At 38.9% G+C, this 23,749-nt stretch overlaps 1 non-coding gene across 1 annotated transcript; it reads right to left on the reverse strand.

Moving 5' to 3' along the window:
- Positions 1-22,884: 22,884 nt before the first annotated feature.
- Positions 22,885-22,992, reverse strand: LOC148573630 (small nucleolar RNA R71). The gene has a single exon (XR_015906337.1). It is a non-coding gene; the product is annotated as a small nucleolar RNA R71 (small nucleolar RNA).
- Positions 22,993-23,749: the final 757 nt, after the last annotated feature.

A 23,749-nucleotide genomic window follows, 5' to 3' on the forward strand; every position in this document is an offset into this window, starting at 1 on the left:
AGGCTTAATTTCTTGCTTTGATTTATTTTTCTTTTTGTAATTTTTCTTCTTCTACATCTCTTCTCTCTACTTTAGTATTTAATTCTTGTAATTCTCTACTTTTATGTTGATGCACTTTTGTTCTTCTATTTCTCTTTTAATTTAATTTATGATTCATGTTCCTTTATTGTTCATTTGATTTGTTGTTGTTTAATTCCTTGCAATTGAGTAGAGTAGATTTACTTTCCTTACAAGTTTACTATGCTTTCCTTTTATGCCTTCCAAGTGTTTGATAAAATGTTTAGTTGGATTTTAGAGTACAATTTTATGCTCTTGGCTTGGGAAGGTAACTTAGGAACTCTTGAGTTACTAATGTCCAAGTGATTGATGATTGGGAGCCATTAACTCTAGATCTCACTAATTGAATTGGTGGAGAACTAGGACTTATGGACTTGGATTGACATAGCTCACTTGACTTTTCTTTACTACTAGTTAGAGGATGACTTAGTGGGATTGATCCTTGCCAATCTCATGTTGTGGTCAGTGATAGGGATAGAGATCCTTGACCACCAAACTTTGCCAAGACCTTTGGTAGTTGTTAGTTTATTTCCTTTGCCATTTACATTTCATGTCTCTTATTCCAAAAACTCCAAAACATACCTCATAACCAATAACAAGACACTTTATCGCAATTCCTAGGGAGAACGACCCAAGGTTCCAATACTTCGGTTTATAAATTTAGGGGTTTGTACTTGTGACAAACAAATATTTGTATAAAAGGATCATTGTTGGTTTAGGGACTATACTTCAACGAGATTTTATTTGAGAATTTCTATGCCATCAATATTCCGTTCATCAGCAAGAAACTAGAAATCTCTTACCACTTTGTTTAGATAAAATCGAAGTGCACGACGAGAGCTTCGCATGGCAACTGACGGCACATGAATCGGAGCTCCGTAGCTCAAGTTATGGGAGAAAGAAGATGAATGTGAATAGTGCTTCTTGTAACCCTCACCTCTCTTCTCTCACTCAACGTTGCTGCTGCTACTTTGGTGTTTAAGTGGCTGAAATGGTCACTTAAAGGGACTTATATAGTGTTGGGCTTGGGCCCAACTTGGGCCCGGTCCAACCCGATAGCGTTTTTAGCCAGTTTGGCCCATCTTCGGGCCAAACCTTTAAAATTAACACCCGGTTTTCCATTTCTAACATTTTTCTAAGATTTTTTCCGGTTTTCACTTTTTCTCATGCGGTACCGAGCAGACTTGAACCGGTTCAGCCGGTTTGCGGTTTTTCACAGTTTTTCTCAGAAAGCACATTTTCTGACTCAGAAAGACCTACTGAGTCCAAAAATCACCTTTAAATCCTCAAATTCTCTCTCTAACTTTTCGAAGCCTAATTTGGGCAATTAATCACTTAATTAACTGGTTGATTAGTTGCGATTCTTACATTTTTCCCACTAAATAAAAATTTTGTCCTCAAAATTTGGTTTACCCACCTCCATCATTAAATGCTCTCCAAATCTATCCTTCAATAAATCAGTTTCTATTCCAATCTATGCCCAAAGTCATCATGATCAAAATATCAAAATCCCTATCTTTCCGACACGGTAATTGCACAGTTATCACGCAAATTTAATTTTATTCACCTACCCTCATCTTCACAGCTTATCCCAACTCATTCTAATCTTACTGCCATAATCAAACTTAGTACTTAGAAAACCTTTACTCACATTAACCCACTAACTCTTCAAGTATTCAAGCCTAAGGTACATTTAGTCATCTTCCTACGACCCCTACTCACGTCTATCAAGTGCTATTGCATTCCACAAGCTTCCGCTGTGCTACTCTGATTTTTTTTAGCCACTAAGTAACTAACTGATCCAAATATTCGATCAAATCATATATCATCCATCGGATTACAGAACCTAGGCTTACGTCTAAACTTCCTCAACTTGACCCAAATAAGGTTCACGCTCATCCTAAGACTAATTTCTAACTTAGGGCCTCCTAGCATCTCTATGCCTAATTCAAAATCTCCTAAATTCTCAATCGTAAGTAATTTTCCATAGCTCCAATTACAATACCCATCAATTTCCAACCATTCAACACCTTCAAAGCCTAGCAACAGTTCTTATACTAACTACAATTTCAATACCATCTGCTCCATCATACTCCTAACTCACTCCATCATCTCAAACGCCTAAAATATCCTATTCTTCCTTTCCTCTATTCGTTTGATAAAATTCCAAGATCCATAATACCACCATACCATTTGTCTCGTATCTAATCATTCAATTCATTTACAATTTTGTCCATATGTACAATTCAACCTCCCTTAGTCATACTAAACAATTGGTAGATCTCTATTTATTTTAACTAGCATCAATTGTTAAACTCAGCAAAAATTCAAGTCTAAATTCCTCCTCACTTATTTTTCTCCTTCTTTACTTACCTCTCTACTCAATGGTTCACCATGTGCCAACATCATATTAACTATCTTATGATCTACACGTGAGAACAAAAATCAAACGTGATTATCCCTAAGTAGTAGCTTAACTCCCAATTGTAGTCCTTGAGTAATTTTCCCCAACTTCATGGAGGTAGTTCCCCTTGCTCCACATCTTTAACACAAATATAAATGCAACAGGCTCCAGATCGTGAGTTAGAGATTTCACTTCGTATGTCCTCAACTACCGTGACGCACCAACCATTACCTCCTATTGTTACTTTGATGCGCACTCCAAGACTTTCAATGAGGCATTATCGTATATCCTATCTGGTCCCTGAGGTTCACATAACACAAGTACCGGTGATGTAGCTAATCGTTCCTTTAAGTTCTGGAGGAATTACAATTCGGCGTTGGAGCCAATGGAGCATCCTTGTGTATTTATTCATAGGTAACTCCATTCATAAAAGTAAGGCTTCACAACTCCTTGTAAGATCACACGCTCGCTGGTTTCATCCTTCATGTTTAGAAGTTGCGTCCTACGGAACTAACTTATCGATGGTTGCGTCTAAGGATGGCATGTGATGTCGAATTAAGCCCATGTTATTTGAAAGGATACCGAGCTCAAGAGAAAGCAAACAACTTTGAATGGTATCCATAAGAAATTGAAAAGGTACATTATGTTATGTTTAGACAAGGTTATAAAGAACAAGAAAATGCACCAGAGGGAAAAATTAGAGTGCACCTCAAGAAAGGGATTCCAAATTAAGAATCTTTGAAGTAAACAATATGGCACATTGAATCAAAATGTGTCCCTACTGATTTTTTTACTAGTCCGTGAATAAAGATGGTTTTAGGCTCATGCTAAGGGGTACGAATTGTGTGAAAGGACACGTGCAAACAAGGATTTGATTTAGGGAACATTCAATTTAATTATCAAGAAAGGTCACGGAATAAAGTTCTTAAATGCTTATTACAAAGGAAAGATAGATCGAGTCACAAGCATTTGTTGGTAATCTCTCTCGTATTAAGTCTCCCATTACTATCCTCCTTCACTCCGGCTCCTCGCAACTGATCCATTAAGTTATCTATCCTCGGAAACGGATACTGGTTCTTCAGAGTCACTGTTAAATCGTCGGTTATCCCTGCAGAGTCGCATTCACCACCAAGCGCGTATATAACCCTTAGCTACATCTGTCCCTCCTTCCATGAAGTGTTCGGCTACTTAATATTGCCAACTTAACGTAAGTCGTGAAAGTACTTAATCTTTCATAATCCTACCGTGTCAATGCTTCCTCACGCCTTCCGTAGTGTCACTCTAATTGGTTGTCACTAAGAACCCAAATCGCTTGGTTGTACCCACCAGACTTATCTTCTCCCTTTCGCTCCTTCCGATGCTAAGTTTGGCCAGCCTTAACGGCAACATCCCATAAAATAAAACTAAGCTAAACTCCAGTCCCAAGCTTGACGTTTAATCTAATCTTCCTAGTTCCAAATCTTTGTCTCCATCATAAGCTAGTAACAACAGTCAAGTTACAGTCCCCCACAATGTGATTAAAACTAGGTTATCAATTTCATTGTTACCTCGAGTTGGAGATTGACGTTGGGATTTTTGCCAGTAAAGAATGTCATAAAAACAGTCGTGTTGTAGATATAGTCTCTAAACCAACAAAAATCCCTTCGTACAAACGTTTTGGGTGTTACAAGTAACAAACCCCTTAAAAATTGTTAACCGAGTATTCAAACTTCGGGTCGTCTTCTCAAGGAACTGCGAGGAAGTATGTTCTTATTATTGGTTATAAAGGTTGTAATCGGGGTTTAGAAGGTGAGAAGCAAGTAATTTAAATGACGAGTGAATTAAATGGCAATTAAAAATAAATAATAACGGTGAAACAACTTTTGGCAAGATAAGGGAAATTAGAAGTCCAACTTAGTTATCTCTCTCAACAATAATGAAAGTTGTATCTTAATTCCACTTGGTCAACCTTTACCGGGGCAAAGGAAAGTTAAGGGACTAATTAAATTGACCTTTGAATCCTAATTATTTCCTAAGAAAAGGTTGGGATTATTTAAGTTCAGCTCAATTAGCAAGATAACGATTATCAGTTATGTTGAGTTTAATAATTGTTGAGTTACTGAATTCTTAACCAGGACCAAAAGGGGAAAAAGTAAAATTGCTAGAATAATAAAAATTTCCTTAGATGGGAAGCAATGATAACTTAAATCAAAGAGAACAATCATGAACTGAAAATACCTCAATTATCATAAATTCAAATAGCAATCTGTGACATGGAATAATTCATAAATCAAATTATAATAATCAATTCAAATGTTGAAATAAATAAATGTAGAACTAAAATAAAAGAATATTAAAACCTAGATCCAGAGTTACTCCCAAAACAAGAAGTCCTAAATCCTAAGAGAGAGAGAGAGAGAATCTCTCTCTAAACTAAATCTAAATCATGAAAACTAGAAATTGGCGAGCTCTCTTTTGAATGGGTGCATTCCCACACTTTATAACCTCTAGTCTATGCTGTCTGTACTTGGATCTGGGCCAAAAAGGGCTTCAGAATTTGCTGGGGGCGTATTCTGTAAATTCTGATACGTGGCCTCTGTCACGCGTCCGCGTGGGTCACGCGGTCGCGTCATCTGGAGCTTTTCCTTGCCACGCGGTCGCGTCAGTCATGCGACCGCGTCATGTGCGTTCTGCTTAAGGTGCGCGGTCGCGTCAGTCGTGCGGCCGCGTCACTGCTGATTCGTGCTTGGCACGCGATCACGTCATCCATGCGATCGCGTGAATACCAGTTTCCTTCATAGCTCCGTTTTGCTTTCTCCTTCTTTTTTTGTATGTTTCCTTTTCCATCCTTTAAGTCATTCTGCCTTAGAAAATCTGAAACTACTCAACACACTAATCACGGCATCGAATGGAAATAAAGGTAATTAAAATAATTAATTTTTAAAGCTTAGGAAACATATTTTTCACAATATGACATAATAAGGAAGGGAAAGTAAAACCATGCAATTAATGTGAATAAGTAGGTGAAGAGTTGAATAAATCACTCTAATTAAGCACAAAAGAACTCATGAAATATGGGTTTATCAACCTCCCCACACTTAAATACTAGCATGTCCTCATGCTAAATCCAAGGTAAATAATTAGGTTAAAGTGATGGAATGTTATGAAATGCAACCTATGCTAGATGCATCTACCTAATGAGTCATGCATCATGCAACTCTAACTTATTCACTCATATATAAAGCTTACATGTAGTCAAGTTAATTCACATTCTCAAGGAGTCAAGTATATATATATATAGCTAACCCTTAAATAATAAAGCATCTTAGCAAATGAGATGGGAAAGAAAATATTGTACAAACTTGCAAAACAATTAGTAAATATAAGCACAGATATATGTTGATGAGTTATAGAACCCTCACTAGATTTTGTGTTTACTCTCTAGTCACTCAGTGTTTATTGGGTTTATTCACTCTATTTTTCTTTTTATCCTTAATTTCTATAGCTTTGTTTTTCATCTAACCAATCAACAATTATAGAATATAGTCATACCAAAAAGTCATGAGGTCTTAATTAAGGTTGTAATGGGGCCAAGGTAAAGGTAAGGGTTTATGTATAGGGTTAAGTGAGCTAATAAGCGAATCCTTAATTAGACTAAGATCTCACCTTAACATACATTTTTAGCAAGATAAAACTTCTTTACCTATTCTCCCATATTATCCTACTTATTGTTTTACATGCTCATGTTTTACTTTTTATTTTTATTCCATGTGCATTGTTTTTATTTTGCATTGGGGAATTTCTTTTGTATCCCCTTTTATTTAGATGTTGAAAAATAATTTTTTTTTTATTATGCACATGGTAGTTGAATCACTTTGATTTTCTCATGAACATGTTTCCCAAATTTATTTTATTTCTTTTAACTTTTCTACCTTTTGTTTCTATCATCCATGTTCCCAAAAGGTTTCCCACATTTAACTCTATTAAGGATTTTCTATCTTAAGCTAACCAAGGATTCACTTGGGATTTTCTTTTATTTTTCTGCTTAAGGCTAGTAATTTGGCTAAATAGAATAAAGGGATTTTAAAAGGCTCAAGGGGGCTAACAAGGGTGATGTAAAAGGTAGGCTAATTTAGGGTAAGTGAGTTGAAATCAAATGATGGCCTCAATCATTCTCTTGGTATGTATCTATTCTATATTCTATAACTGGACATATAGATTAAAGCAAAGGAAAGAACATCAGAATAAAAAGAAATGTAACACACAGAAATGAAATCATGGTTTGAATGCAACCATACAATTTAAGCTCAAGACTCACAGGCTGTGTGTTCTCTAACTCAAGCATCATATATCATTTATATATTGTATGCAGGTTTAGTTAAAAATTTCTATTATTCTCATAAAATAATTATTTAGGGTGGTTTTTAAAGTTTTAATGTTCCTCCTTGATGAAATGTTGTCAGCTTAACTACATCATGTAATGCTATATATACAAGGTTTTATGGATCTAAATCTATTATGTTCAAGTTCCTAGCTTACTCTTTTTTTTTTATATTTGTCAATTTAAACTAAGCTATAACTAAGCTATCTTATGTAAAAAAGGGTAAATTATACTAATTGAACCACTAATAAGTTAGAATTCAAACTAAACTAAATAACTAAAATATGAACAAAAAAATGCTGAAAGCAGAAAATAGAGTAAAATACACAAGTAGCAATGTATAAGTACTAAGAAAATAACAATAAAAGAAAAAGAGAAAAAATACAGAAAAATATCCCAAAATAACAGAAAAAGTATATAGTAGTTCACCAAAATAAACGCCAGAGATGGCGACCTCCCCACACTTAAAATGAAGCATCGTCCTCGATGCTCAATCAAGCCGGGTGTGAAGGAGTGTCATCACTGGTAGGGATGGTAGCTGGGGTCTCTGTGGCGGTGGTGGGCTGAGAGTCTGGCTGCTGTAGAGGGGGGACTGACTGGATCGGGATCTCCGGATCTGCAGCCTCAAGCTGATGTGGGGCCTCCTGCTGTGGTGTAGCGTGCTCTGTGCCTGCCTGCTGATGAGGCTCCTCCTCGTGCTCATCCTCCTCCTCCTCTGATGGCTCTGATGGTGTGTCGGGCTCGGAGGGGATGTCGGCGCCCTGTCTGATCATCAGCATCAGATGGGAATAGCATCGCCTGCTGCGGCGCTCCAATGTCTCATACCGGCGCCTATTACGGCGCTCCATCTGATCAAGCTGGCGGAATAGACGGTGCACGAGGTGATAAACCGGCTCAGAGGCGGGTGGAGGTGCAGTGGTGGCAGCAGGGGCAGCTGTGGATGAAGAGGGTCCAGCAGACGGAGGGGCTGTCTCATCAGAAGCAGTGACTGGTGGTGGTCTGTAGCCCAAAGCAAGGAAGTTCCTGCTGTGAGGGATGATCTTCCTGCAGTCCGCTGCTGGTGGTCGCTCATCGGCATCCTCCCAAGGCACATCAGCCTGATGGCCTAGCCGTGTAACCAGATAAGGAAAGGGGACCCTGGCCATATAATGCCGGATAAAACGAGGCAAGTACAGGTCCTTACCCTCCAGCACACACCAAAGGAAGGTGATCATGGTAGCCGGGATCTCCGTCTCGTGAGTACTCGGCATCACAAAATTACTCAATATCTGATGCCATAGCCGAGCCTCATCATTTAAGTACACTCTCTTGATCCCTCTAGGCATAGTGGTGTTCTGACCCATCTCCCAAGGAACAGCAGGGTCGAGAGCTATCTGTAGAACCTATGCACAATTACTCAAGAGGGGGGGTGAATTGAGTATTGCAACAACAATGAATCTTTTTGCGAAAGTTAAAGACAATATACAAAAGTGTTATTGTACTAGTATTTTTCCAAGAGCTTAACTCAATTGCTAAGCATTTATAAGGAGCTTTTACTTTCCAATAGACACCAACTCAAATAAATTGATCAAGCTTTTCACCAATCGGACTTAAGCTATTCCTTAAGTACTTACGAAGCTACTTTTCGATCACAATTTATTTGCTCAAAGGTAAAAGACAATAATATTGAAGAGATGAGTTTAGAGAGATGCAAACGCTATTTAGAGTGGTTCGGCACAATCCTTGTCCTACGTCCACTTTCTTTCTCAATCGCTATTGAGAAGTTCCACTATTGCCAAGCTTCAAGGTGCTCGCGCAAAACCTTTTACAATCCGAGTCCTTAGTTTCTAACACCTCATGGTATATGATCACCACTCGTATACTAACCCACTCCACTTAGAGATTCCTTCTCTAAGATTTGCCTTGAGTACTTAGTATACTTCTTTGGTATCCTCACCGACTATAGTGTTTATAACTCTTGACTCAACCTTGGAGATCACACTCAAATTTACAAAGTGTTACAAGAAAACAATTCTCAAAGAATTGTTGAGATGAAATGAGTACTCTCTAGAAGAGTGTATGATTACAAGTTTAGCACTATTGAACCAATTGATATTGCTCTCTCAAATTGTGTATTATAACACCTTAAAAATGTGTAGAATGAAAGAATATGAACAAGATAGTTTGCAAATACTCACATGTATGAAATAAGGCTTCAATCCATCTATTTATAGACTTCCCAAACCTTAGAAACGTTGGGGAGTTAATGGGATGAAGCCGTTTTGTTAAAACTAGCCGTTTTTTATGTTTTTGAATCATTTGCATCGATGCATAACACTTTACATCGATGCAAATGTGTCTTTGAAGCTGAAATTTGAATTTTCAGCTAGGTTGCATCGATGCAAACATCTTTGCATCGATGCAACAAGTCGTTGCATGCTTTGCATCGATGCAAGATGAGTGTGCATCGATGCAAACCTTAAAGAATGGCTTAAAATCACTTCAAAATACTTAGGATTGATCTCAAACTTGTTGGAGTCAATTCCTATGCTTTTGTACCTTTGAAAACAAGTTTTTAAACTATTTGGCTAGCATCGAATTGCAAGATGTGCATCAAAACATTTTGTGAGTGTGTGTTGAGAGATTTAGCAATTGGTTCTTAACAAGAAGTTACCTAAGTCCTAAGACACTATACTTGTCTTCAAAAGTTGTGGACTTGAGTTTCTTGTTGTTGTTGTGTTGCTTTCAACTCTTCATTCCTCAATGTTGAATGTTGGTTGATCTTTCAACATGCTTGTTCATTCAAGTTGTTTGTTGGTTTGTCTTTCATGTCGTTTGTTGGTTTGTCATTCATCAAAACCTACGAATACAAACTTCGCATACAAGCAACATGATTTACACTATCCGTGCCTTTACGGCGTCCCAATCAAACTGCATCTGGCCCATGTCCTCCTCAGCCTGTGCAAAACCATCTGGCTGATCGGACTTGGCTGGGAGCTGGAGAATGGTCTCTATGGCCTCCTCAGTGACCATAATTTGCTTTCCCCTCAGGTTCACTGCATCTAGGGTAGTAAGGTAGTAGTTGCAATAGAATTCCCGGACCCAAGATGCATTGACCTCTGTCAGTGGTCTCTCCAGAAAGAACCAGCCCCGTTGCTTGATTTGCTCAGTAGTGTATTGCTGGAGGGCTTCTGGAATCTTCAAGGTACGTTCCAGGTATAGATTTCTGGAGTTTGCAAAAGTCGGGTACTTCAGCTCACAGTACCGGTTTGCAAATTTTATAGGATCAGTCGAAGGAAGCAGCTGGTCAGCTTTTTCCTGCTGTGTAAAGTTCTTCTCCCGCCATGAGGAATCGTGCATTAGAGCAATGATAGACTGGGAGGAATCTCCTCTCTTGCGCTTGCCAGTAGCCTTGCCTTTGCCTTTCCTCTATGAGGCAGACATCCTGAAAAATAGAAAACCAAGAATGGATAAAAAAAATAGGAAAGCAAATAGGCAATTAAACAAAGGAAACTCAAAGCGGTAAGGGAGAAATAGAATAAGGAAAATGAGCAATTGAAATGTGATTGAATTAATGTTAAATAGAAAGAAAATAAGCAATATGCCATGGTTAAAAAGTTAGAGGAAAGTGAAAATAATCAGAAAAGAGATCAAAAGGGTTAGTATGGTTAGGATTTGAAAAAGAAATTAGTAAATTAAAATCAGTGAGTTAGTAAAGTATGGGTTAAAGTAAGTGGCATAGAGAAAAAATTCCATATAACAAGGATTCACAGGTAATAATAGAAGTACTCATAATCGAATAAAGAAAACAGGGTGATGCTGATTCGAATCGAAATAAAGAAATCAAAAATTGGAATTAGTGAATCACAAATGCAGGTTATGAACCAGGAAATCAAGGAGCATAAGAAAGTCTGCCATAGCATTCATGTAATGGTTTGGGTAAAGCAGAGTAAAACAGATTTCAGAAATGCCAAACCAAAACATGAATGAAAACAAATTTAAAAAAATTTGGGCAGCATTCCGGCTAAAATTGGATTGTCCCGGAAAATAAACAGCAATCATATCAGTTCATATAAATTAAAAAAATCAAGCTGCATGTACATAGATATAAAATAAACATAAAAACTCAATGTAAACAGCAGCAACATACAAGAAAGCAGCATATGAATCAAGATTATAGCAGCAACAGATTTGCATATAGGATAAAACAGAAGTAAGAACAGTGCAAGTAAACAGACCTAGATCCACTAACCACAGCCTAAGCTACCTAACAACCTAAAAATTCACTACAACATGCAAGTCTAGCTATCCTAATCGTGAACATAAACGGGATAAAAAATACAGAAAAGTGACGAATGGATAAAAAAGATTGCGTGTTGCGGAACCTGGTAAGTGGAAGGGGTGGAACAGGGAAGAAGGTGGCTGCGGCGGCATCCGGCGCGGTGGTGGTGCACGGTGTCTCGGTGGCGGTTGAGGGGGGGCAGTGGCGGAGAGAGGTATTAGGGTTAGTGAGAGAGGAAAAGGATAGGGGAAGGGAGGGCGGTGGTTGTTGCTGGCTGAAGAGGGTGGGTGGTGGAGAGGGGGGCGCGGCTGGATGGCCGGCGGTGGAGGGCGGTGGTTGCGGTTAGCAGTGGTGGAGAGGGGGGGAGAGGAAGAAGGAAGAAGAGAGAAGGGGAGGGGGTGGTACGGCGGTGGCGTCTGGGCGACGGTGGCGTCGGGGTGGTGGCGTGGTGGCTGGCCGGCGGTGGCTGGGGGAAGAAGAATATAGAAGGAGAAGAGGGTTGGGGGTGAAGGGGGGCTCGCGACTGATAGGGTTCGCGGGCTGGGGGGTTATATTTTCAAATCTACGCGGCCGCGTGGGGCACGCGGTCGCGTGGTTGGGGTGAAAATGGGGGAGACGCGATCGCGTGGGTCGCGCGATCGCATGAGAGGGGGGAAAGAGGGGTGACGCGATCGCGTGGGTCGCGCGATCGCGTCGCTGGAATTCGTGCTAAACGCACGACTCCAGCGCCGTTTCAGTGCAACTCTCTGTCTTCTTTTGGGGTGATATGCAATCCATGCGACGCGATCGCGTCGCTCACGCGGTCGCGTGGGATTGGTAATTGTGCAAGTGACACGGTCGCATGGGGCATGCGATCGCGTGGGCCAATTTGTGTGAAACGTACAGGGCAGCACGATTCCAGCCTAACTTTCTGTTCGTTGGATCCTTACGCCGATATATATATCACGCGGCCGCGTGGGTCACGCGGTCGCATGGGTGGTGTTTTTCGAGATATGACGCGATCGCATGGGGCATGCGGTCGCGTCGTGCAACCTTTTTTTTTTAACTGAAAAATGCAGGATGCAGTGATTAACATGAATGCTATGCATGATTCCAGGTTAATGTTAAAATAAAAAAATAAATTGAAAACAATAAACAAGAAATAGATTGAGAAAGAAGCGACCATACCATGGTGGGTTGTCTCCCACCTAGAACTTTTAGTTGAAGTCTTTAAGTTGGACATTGGAAGAGTATCCTATTATGGTGGCTTATGTTTAAATTCGTCTAAAAATTTCCACCAGTGCTTGGAATGCCAATAACCTCCGGGGTCCCAAACTAGGCATGTAAAGCTTCTGAGCAGCTTCAAACAGATATTCAGCCTCCCGGGATGACGAATGTCAGAATATAATCCAGGATCCCAAGCTGTGTTTTTAGATCCGCCTCCGTTTTGATTTGTAAGTTTCCATTCGGGCGGGTTAAAAAGTAGAATCTCACCGTGGTGACCAAATGTTTTCCGTGATGCATGCAATTGAGCATGATACCAATCCGTGTACTTCGAGGTGAAGCGTGGAACCTTATTGAACCTGGTGCACCAGCTCTGAGTACGAGCCAATTCCTTCTTACTCTTAAAGCCGCAGAGAGCTCTAAGTTGGCCATCTATTTCAAGCAAACCATATTCAAGTGAATAAGTAAAATTATAAGTTAAGGATTGTACCCACTTGAAGCTTGTATTAGGTGGTAATGGCCTTGGGATAGGTGTTTTTGGTGGTTCTGCGAGTTCCTTTTCCTTGTGCTCTTCTGTGAATTCTTCCACTTCCTTGCAAAGGTCTTCAATTGTATCTGTATCCTGGTCAAAGTCTTCTATGTCTTCCTCATCACTCGAGTCATAGATTGGAGGTTGAGAGAAATCTACCTCCGCATCATCTTCATATTCACTTGGGGAAAATTCTTCGATCTCAGAGAATTCACTTGCGGACGCAAGCTCATCACTAGGAGAACTAGACTTGCGGCTATCATCATCAAGGAAATTTGCTTCTTGGATTATTCTGTATGATTCTTCGTAAACGACTTGCCTTGGAGATTGTACGGTATCCTCCTTAGCATCAACTGTAGCATCTTGGACGGAGTTTTCCTCAATTCTGGATTCCCAAGGAAGTTCAGCATCTCCTAGATCTTCAACCAACTCTTCTTCTTGGACAATGACAGCTTCTTCCACTTGTTCTAGTACGAATTCATTCTCTGTCTTGTCCACTGGAGTCTCTAGTATTTCTTTCATGCTACGGTCTTCATCGGGCTGTCCACATGGAGCTGTGGTTGATCCTTGTATATTTGAGCGCCTAGTGGCCCATTGAATTAGTGCTTGCTCCAGTTGTTGAATGGTTGTTTGAAATTTAATTACTGTTTCTTTTAGGCGATCCTTTGCTTCGCGGTTTGCCGGACTTGGACATGATACAAAGGAAAGTGGTGATGATTGGGAACGATTGGATTGGTATTGGGGTAAGGAAGGATCATATGATGGCGAATGGTGAAGAGAAGCTTGTGAGTGTGGTGGTTCGAGGTTATGTTGAAAGGATGGTTCATATGCACGGGGTGGGGCCTGTTGGTAGTTACAAGGTTGTCCACCATGTCTTTCAGCTGGGTATGCACAGTAGAATGGTCTTTGTCCAAGATATCTCGGAGGGTTGCTGCCAAAAGGGTTGATTAGATCCTCTTGGTTCCATCCATCCTTGATTGGTCTGACCTTGATGCACATTCCTGCTGTAACTTCTATTTCCTTTAACAATATTAAAACCAAACTCAAAGCGAGAGGGGTGAGAGTTCATAGTAGCAAATAAAGATAAAAAGGAAAAAACAAAAATAAATAAACAAGAAAAAGAAAAATATTTACAATAACCAATAATAAGGCACACGTTAGCAGTTCCCCGGCAACGGCGCCATTTTGACGTTGGGATCTTTGCCAGTAAAGAATGTCATAAAAATAGTCGCGTTGTAGATATAGTCTCTAAACTGACAAAAATCCCTTCGTACAAACATTTTGGGTGTCACAAGTAACAAACCCCTTAAAAATTGTTAACCAAGTATTCAAACCTCCGGTCGTCTTCTCAAGGAACTGCGAGGAAGTATGTTCTTATTATTGGTTATAAAGGTTGTAATCGGGGTTTAGAAAGTGAGAAGCAAGTAATTTAAATGACGAGTGAATTAAATGGCAATTAAAAATAAATAATAATGGTGAAACAACTTTTGGCAAGATAAGGGAAATTAGAAGTCCAACTTAGTTATCTCTCTCAACAATAATGAAAGTTGTATCTTAATTCCACTTGGTCAACCTTTACCGGGGCAAAGAAAAGTTAAGGGACTAATTAAATTGACCTTTGAATCCTAATTATTTCCTAAGAAAAGGTTGAGATTATTTAAGTTCAGCTCAATTAGCAAGATAACGATTATCAGTTATGTTGAGTTTAATAACTATTGAGTTACTGAATTCTTAACCAGGACCAAAAGGGGAAAAAGTAAAATTGCTAGAATAATAAAAATGTCATTAGATGGGAAGCAATGATAACTTAAATCAAAGAGAACAATCATGAACTGAAAATACCTCAATTATCATAAATTCAAATAGCAATCTGTGACATGGAATAATTCATAAATCAAATTATAATAATCAATTCAAATGTTGGAATAAATAAATGTAGAACTAAAATAAAAGAACATTAAAACCTGGATCCAGAGTTACTCCCAAAACAAGAAGAAGTCCAAAATCCTAAGAGAGAGAGAGAGAATCTCTCTCTAAACTAAATCTAAATCATGAAAACTAGAAATTGGCGAGCTCTCTTTTGAATGGGTGCATTCCCACACTTTATAACATCTAGTCTATGCTGTCTGTACTTGGATCTGGGCCAAAAAGGGCTTCAGAATTTGCTGGGGGCGTATTCTGTAAATTCTGATACGTGGCCTCTGTCACGCGTCCGCGTGGGTCACGCGGTCGCGTCATCTGGAGCTTTTCCTTGCCATGCGGTCGCGTCAGTCATGCGACCGTGTCATGTGCGTTCTGCTTAAGGTGCGCGGTCGCGTCAGTCGTGCGGCCGCGTCGCTACTGATTCGTGCTTGGCACGCGATCGCGTCATCCATGCGATCGCGTGAATACCAGTTTTCTTCAAAGCTCCGTTTTGCTTTCTCCTTCTATTTTTGTATGTTTCCTTTTCCATCCTTTAAGTCATTCTGCCTTAGAAAATCTGAAACTACTCAACACACTAATCACGGCATCGAATGGAAATAAAGGTAATTAAAATAATTAATTTTTAAAGCTTAGGAAACATGTTTTTCACAATATGACATAATAAGGAAGGGAAAGCAAAACCATGCAATTAATGTGAATAAGTAGGTGAAGAGTTGAATAAATCACTCTAATTAAGCACAAAAGAACTCATGAAATATGGGTTTATCAGAGATCCTTAACCCTGTTACTGGGAGCGATCTGCACCTTGGTCCTTTTTGTAAGGACAGCGTCTAGAGATATGTCCTGACAATCCGCAGCTGTAACATCCACTGAACCCAGCCATGCATGACTTTTCTGGATGGTATCTTCTACATCTCGAGCACCTTAACTCCTCTTGTTGAGCCCACGCCTGCTTACCTGCTCCTCTCTCCCTGTGATACTTGTCATGGTTAGTCTTTTCGATATGCCCTTGCCCTTGGAGTCGCTGAGGGGCACTTCTACCCATCTTGAAATTCCGGCCTCTTGATGGAACATACTTCCCATGAACTTTACCACTAGTACCGCCACGAACATCTCTCTCTAAAGTCGCCTCCTTGGCATAATCTTCAACAATCGTTGCCTTGTCCACTAATTCAGAGAATTTCCCAATCTCCAATGGAGCCACATCACACATGATATCTTTCCTCAACCCTACCTCATATTTGACACATTTTCATCCCTCATAGGACTTAGGAGTACCCTGACTTATTCTCGAGGACCTACAGAGTTCTTTAAACTTGTTACTGTATTCAGCTATAGTCATGGACCCTTACTTCAACTGTAAGAGCTCCAAATCTCTGGCCTCCCTTAATGATTCATGCCAGTACTTTTTATAGAAAGCTTCCTAGAATAATGTCCATGTAATGTCCACCTTCTGTAGGTGTAGCAGTCAGCACTCTCCTTGCCACCATTGTTGAGCTTCTCCCACTAGTTGATAAGCTGCATATTCCACGAACTGATTACTCGAGACTTGTTGAGTCTGTAATGCACCCTCCACAGTTTTGAACCAGTTGTCTGCTTCAGCAGGATTTATCGTTCCATTGAAAACTAGCGGGTCAGCTTTCAGAAAAACAGCTATAGTTCTCGAAACACTAACTAAGTTGTCCTCAGCACCTTCTTCATTTTCGCTTCCGGCTGATTTCCTTGTTTACCACAAAGCATGAGTAGCCATAACAGTGCCCACTTGAATAATGTTAGCTAAATTAATCATTGCCGCCATAACTTCAGCGTGATCATCTGTCGACGGGTTACCCTCATAATCTCTCTGTATACGTTACCGACCTTGTCCACGAGTAGCCATTAGAGTTCCTGTCTACACTAAACAATCGATATCAAGGCGATCAGTCTAAATATCAAAAGTCTAGTGCTTCAATTATCCCAAACAGGCACTCACAAACAAGCATGCTATTCATATATCAAGTAGAGAACCTAATAGCATCAAAGAAAAGACACACAGAGTATGCAAAGAAGCACAATCGGTCCATCCCTCAGGCTCACGAGGACGAACCGCTCTGATACCACTAAATGTAACACCCTAATTAGCCTAAGCCTTACCTCGCATCGTAAAGCAAAGGTTAATCAGAGGTTACGACAGTTCTAAGCTCATACATACATTATATATAGAAGAAATAATATAATTTAGAAGCCCGATGAAAGATATATCTCAAAAATAGGATTTCAAAAGCGCAAAGCGTACTAACGAAGCTACTAGCTTAAGGCACAAGAAACAGATAAGATACAACAAAATATAAGTATATAATATCATAGGAACTAGCCTCGACTCGCGGAGTTTAAGCCGACTAGCCATATACAAGTATATAGAACCATATTGAAAACTGATAGTTTAAAAACAGCTTATACAAGTTGTTCCCTCAAATACAAGCCTCTAGGCTAAACAAGATACAAAAGTGAGAGACATAAAAACAAAATAAACTAAAAAGACTCCAAAAGAAACCAAGATACTCCGCTCCTGTCACCATCCAAAGCAACTCACCGAGGTGGGTTGCGACTTGCATCTGAAAAACACAACAGAGATATGGTATGAGAACCGGAGGTTCTCAGTATGGTAACAGTACCTAGTGATGTAGGATATAAGACCCCGGAACGCCAAAGGCAATCCTAAGCTCCATATCCATCACAAGTTTCAAGCTTAAAGCATTCTAAAACAAGACAAGCATAATATAAACCTTATCATAATTAAACCGAGTAATCTATCTTAAAGAATTTCTACTCTAACCAAACACCACTATCCCACAGCCTTCACCAAGCTATCCCCCATGCGATTTGATGAGCGGATAATTTATACCCTTTTTGGCATTGTTTTTACATAATTTTTAGTATGTTTTAGTTACTTTTTATTATATTTTTATTATTTTTTATTCAAAAATCACATTTCTAGACTTTACTATGAGTTTGTGTACTTTTCTATGATTTCAGGTATTTTTTGGCTAAAATTGAGGGACCTGAGCAAAAATCTGATTCAGAGGCTGAAAAAGGACTACAGATGCTCTTGGATTTTGACCCTCCTACACTCGAAGTGGATTTTCTGGAGCTACGGAAACCCAATCGGTGCGCTCTTAATTTCATTGAAAATTAGACATCTTGGGCTTTCCAGCAATAAATAATAATCCATACTTTACCCGAGATTTGATGGCCCAAAATGGCATCCAAAGCCAGCCTAAAACTTTCTGGCGTAAAATACCCAAACTGGCACCCAAGCTGGCGTTTAACTCCAAGAACAGCCTATTTATGTGAAAGCTTCAATGCTCAGCCCAAGCACACACTAAGTGGGCTCCGAAAGTGGATTTCTGCACTATCTGCACTTAGTTACTCATTTTCTGTAACCCTAGGTTACTAGTTTAGTATAAAAACTACTTTTAGAGATTTATTTTACATCTTTTGATATCTTTGGATCACTTTTGATCTTTTGATCATCTTATGTAATTTTTCACATCGGAGATCCCTTTGGAGAGGCTGGCTTCACGGCCATGCCTAGCTTATTTTCACTTATGTATTTTCTACGGTGGAGTTTCTACACCCCATAGATTAAGGTGTGGAGCTCTGCTATTCTTCATGAATTAATGCAATTACTACTATTTTTCTCTCAATTCACACCTACTTCTTCTCTAAGATACTCACTCGTACTTCAATCTGGAGAATGATATAATCTGTGACACTCATCATTATTCTCAATTCTATGAACGCGTGCCTGACAACCACTTCCGTTCTATCTGAGCTCAACGTAGTCATTGGGCGATAGCTTGAGTGCGTATCTCTTAGGTATCTAATACACGGAACGAGTCCGTGAGATTATTATCTTTGTGGTATAGGCTAGAACCATTGGCAGCATTCCTGGGAACCGGAAAGTCTAAACCTTGTCTGTGGTATTCTGATGAGCGGATAATTTATACGCTTTTTGACATTGTTTTTAGTATGTTTTTAGTAGGATCTAGTTACTTTTAGGGATGTTTTCATTAGTTTTTATGTTAAATTCACATTTCTGGACTTTACTATGAGTTTGTGTGTTTTTCTGTGATTTCAGATATTTTCTGGCTGAAATTGAGGGACTTGAGCAGAAATCAGATTCAGAGGTTGAAGAAGGACTGCTGATGCTGTTGGATTCTGACCTCCCTGCACTCAAAGTGGATTTTCTGGAGCTACAGAACTCGAAATGGCGCGCTTCCAATTGCGTTGGAAAGTAGACATCCAGGGCTTTCCATAAATATATAATAGTCCATACTTTGGCCAAGAATAAATAACGTACATTGGCGTTCAACGCCAGCTCTCTGCCCAAATCTGGCGTCCAGCGCCAGAAAAGGAGCCAAAACCAGAGTTGAATGCCCAAACTGGCACACAAACTGGCGTTCAACTCCAAGAAGGACCTCTACACATGCAACACTCAAGCTCAGCCCAAGCACACACCAAGTGGGCCCCGGAAGTGGATTTATACATCAATTACTTACTCATGTAAACCCTAGTAGCTAGTTTATTATAAATAGGACCTTTTACTATTGTATTAGGCATCTTTGATCAGTTGTATGCGATCTTAGATCACAATTGAGGGCTGGCCTCTCGGCCATGCCTGGACTTTCACTTATGTATTTTTAACGGTAGAGTTTCTACACTCCATGGATTAAGGTGTGGAGCTCTGCTGTTCCTCAAAGATTAATGCAAAGTACTACTGTTTTCTATTCAATTCATCTTATTTCGCTTCTAAGATATCCATTCGCACCCAAGAACGTGATGAAGGTGATGATTATGTGTGACGCTCATCACCATTCTCCCCTATGAACACGTGCCTGACAAACACTTCCGTTCTACATGAAATAAGCTAGAATGAATATCTCTTAGATCTCTTAATTAGAATCTTCGTGGCGTAAGCTAGAATGATGGCGGCATTCAAGAGAATCCGAAAAGTCTAAACCTTGTCTGTGGTATTCCGAGTAGGATTCAATGATTGAATGACTGTTACGAGCTTCAAACTCGCGAGTGCTGGACGTTAGTGACAAACGCAAAAGGAGGGTGAATCCTATTCCAGCATGATCGAGAACCGACAGATGATTAGCCGTGCTGTGACAGAGCATGTGAGCATATTTTTCACTGAGAGGAGGGGATGTAGCCACTGACAACGGTGATGCCCTTGCATAAAGCCAGCCATGGAAAGGAGTAAGACTGATTGGATGAAGATAGCAGGAAAGCAGAGGTTCAGAGGAACGAAAGCATCTCCATTCGCTTATCTGAAATTCCTACCAATGATTTACATAAGTACCTCTATCCCTATTCTATTATATATTATTCAAAAACACCATTATCAATTTATATCTGCCTAACTGAGATTTGCAAGGTGACCATAGCTTGCTTCATACCAACAATCTCCATGGGATTCGACCCTTACTCACGTAAGGTATTACTTGGACGACCCAGTGCACTTGCTGGTTAGTTGTATCGAAGTTGTGAACCATGGTATTGGCACCATGTTCTTGGCGCCATTGCCAGGGAAAGAAAAGAGCCATGAATTTTACATAATCAAAGTGTAATTACGATTGCGCGTACCAAGTTGCTCACGTTGCCAGGGATTGTTTGAGCCTGGACATCACAATTTCGTGCACCAAGTTTTTGGCGCCGTTGCCGGGGATTGTTTGAGTTTGGACAACTGACGGTTCATCTTGTTGCTCAGATTGGGTAACTTTCTTTTCGTTTTCTTTTCAAAAAGTTTTCAAAAATCTTTCAAAAACTCTTCTTTTGTTTTCGAAAAAAATGTTTTCAAAAATTTTATTCAAAATTTTTAAAGAATGAATTCTAGTGTTTCATGACGCATGTGAAGCCTGGCTGGCTGTAAAGCCATGTCTAAATTCTTTTGGACTGAGGCTTCCAAACCATCAGAGGTAAGTTACATACTTGATAAATGATGAGCAGCAATTTGTTATCAAGAGCAATATACTCTGGTGTTACATGCTGAAGCTTGGCTGGCCATTGGCCATGTCTAGTGTTTTGGACTGGAGCTTTCTTTGAAAGCTTGGCTGGCTAGTGAGCCATGTCTAATTCCTGGACTGAAGCTTTAGACTAAGAATGCAAGATTCCTGGAATTCATGTTAAAAATTTTGGAATCCTTACTTTTTCTTTTTCATATAATTTTCTAAAAATACCAAAAAAAAAATTAGAAAATTATAAAAAACAAAAATATTTTTGTATTTCTTGTTTGAGTCTTGAGTCATATCATAAGTTTGGTGTCAATTGCATATGCATCTTACATTTTTTCGAAAACATCATGCATTCATAGTGTTCTTCATGATCTGCAAGTTGTTCTTGGTAAGTCTTCTTGTTTGATCTTGATGATTTTTTGTTTTGTGTCTTTTGGTGTTTTTCATATGCATTCTTGAATTCTTAGTGCGTAAGCATTAAAGAATTCTAAGTTTGGTGTCTTGCATGTTTTCTTTGCATTAAAAATTTTTCAAAAATATGTTCTTGATGTTCATCTTGACATTCACGGTGTTCTTGGTGTTCATCTTGACATTCATAGCATTCTTGCATACATTCATTGTTTTGATCTAAAAATTTCATGCATTGCATCATTTTTCTTGTTTTTCTCTTGCATCATAAAAATTCAAAAAAAAAATATCTTTCCCTTTTTCTCTCATCAAATTCGAAAATTTGAGTTGACTTTTTCAAAGATTTTTAAAATCAAGTTGTTTCTTATGAGTCAAATCAAATTTTCAATTTGAAAATCTTATCTTTTTCAAAATCTTTTTCAAAAATCAAATCTTTTTCAAAATTCTTAGTTATTTTCAAAAATTCCAAAAATATTTTTCAAAAATCTTTTTCTTATTTTTATATCAAATTTTTGAAAATAACATAATCAATTAATGTTTTGATTCAAAAATTTGAAGTTTGTTACTTGCTTGTTAAGAAAGATTCAAACTTTAAGTTCTAGAATCATATCTTGTGATTTCTTATGAATCAAGTCATTAATTGAGATTTTAAAAATCAAATCTTTTTCAAAACTAATTTCTAAAATATCTTCTTATCTCACCTTTTTCAAAAAGTTGGTTTCAAAATATCTTTTCTAACCTCCTAACTTCTTATCTTTTCAAAATTTGTTTCAACTAACTAACTAACTTTTTGTTTGATTCTTAACTTTTTCAAAACTACCTAACTAACTCTCTCTCTCTAATTTTTGAAAATATCTTCCCTCTTTTTCAAAAATTTCTTTTTAATTAACTAATTATTCTTATTTTTATTTTTGATTTTAAAAAATTTTTGAAAAATACTAACACTTTTCAAAAACCATTTTCGAAAATCACTAACTCTTTTTCAAAAATATTTTTCAAAAATTCTCCCTCTCCCATCTTATTCTATTCATTTATTCATTTACTAACATCTCATCTCACATCTCAACCCTCCTCACAGTTGTGTTTCTTCCATTACATTACATCCTTTATCTCCCTCTTTTCTTCCACTCACACAGGGATCCCTATACTGTGGTATAAAGGATCTCTATTATTATTATTATTTTTCTGTACCCTCTTCTTTGTCATATGAGCAGGAGCAAGGATAAGAACATTCTTGTGGAAGCAGATCCAGAACCTGAAAGGACTATGAAAAGGAAACTAAGAGAAGCTAAAATACAACAATCCAGAGATAACCTTTCAGAAATTTTTGAACAGGAAAAGGAGATGGCAGCCGAAAATAATAATAATGTAAGGAAGATGCTTGGTGACTTTACTGCACCTAATTCCAATTTACATGGAAGAAGCATCTCCATTCCTGCCATTGGAGCAAACAACTTTGAGCTGAAACCTCAATTAGTTTCTCTGATGCAGCAGAACTGCAAGTTTCATGGACTTCGATCTGAAGATCCTTTTCAGTTCTTAACTGAATTCTTGCAGATATGTGATACTGTTAAGACTAATGGAGTAGATCCTGAAGTCTACAGGCTCATACTTTTCCCTTTTGCTGTAAGAGACAGAGCTAGATTATGGTTGGATTCTCAACCCAAAGACAGCCTGAACTCTTGGGATAAGCTGGTCACGGCTTTCTTAGCCAAGTACTTTCCTCCTCAAAAGCTGAGCAAGCTTAGAGCTGATGTTCAAACCTTCAGACAGAAAGAAGGTGAATCCCTCTATGAAGCTTGGGAAAGATACAGACAGTTGACCAAAAAGTGTCCTTCTGACATGCTTTCAGAATGGACCATCCTGGATATATTCTATGATGGTTTATCTGAGCTATCAAAGATGTCACTGGACACTTCTGCAGGTGGATCCATTCACCTAAAGAAAACACCTGCAGAAGCTCAAGAACTCATTGACATGGTTGCTAATAACCAGTTCATGTACAATTCTGAATGGAATCCTGTGAGTAATGGGACGCCTATGAAGAAGGGAGTTCTTGAAGTTAATACTCTGAATGCCATATTGGCTCAGAATAAAATATTGACTCAGCAAGTCAATATGATTTCTCAGAGTCTGCATGGAATGCAAGCTGCATCCAACAGTACTCAAGAGGCTTCTTATGCAGAAGAAGCTTATGATCCTAAGAACCCTGCAATAGCAGAGGTAAATTATTTAGGTGAACTTTATGGAAACACCTATAACTCATCATGGAGAAATCATCCAAATTTCTCATGGAAGGATCAAAAGCCTCAACAAGGCTTTAATAATGGTGGAAGAAACAGGTTTAACAATAATAAACCTTTTCCATCATCCACTCAGCAACAGACAGAGAACTCTGAATGAAATACTTCTAATTTAGCAAATCTAGTCTCTGATCTATCTAAGGCCACTGTGAGTTTCATGAATGAAACAAGATCTTCCATTAGAAATCTGGAAGCACAAGTGGGCCAGCTGAGTAAAAGGATCACTGAAATCCCTCCCAGTACTCTCCCAAGCAATACAAAAGAGAACCCAAAAGGAGAGTGCAAGGCCATTGACATAAGCA

This window comes from Arachis ipaensis, chromosome B2 (assembly GCF_059453495.1).
Source record: "Arachis ipaensis isolate K30076 ecotype BB chromosome B2, ASM5945349v1, whole genome shotgun sequence".
NCBI classification, from domain to species: domain Eukaryota; kingdom Viridiplantae; phylum Streptophyta; class Magnoliopsida; order Fabales; family Fabaceae; genus Arachis; species Arachis ipaensis.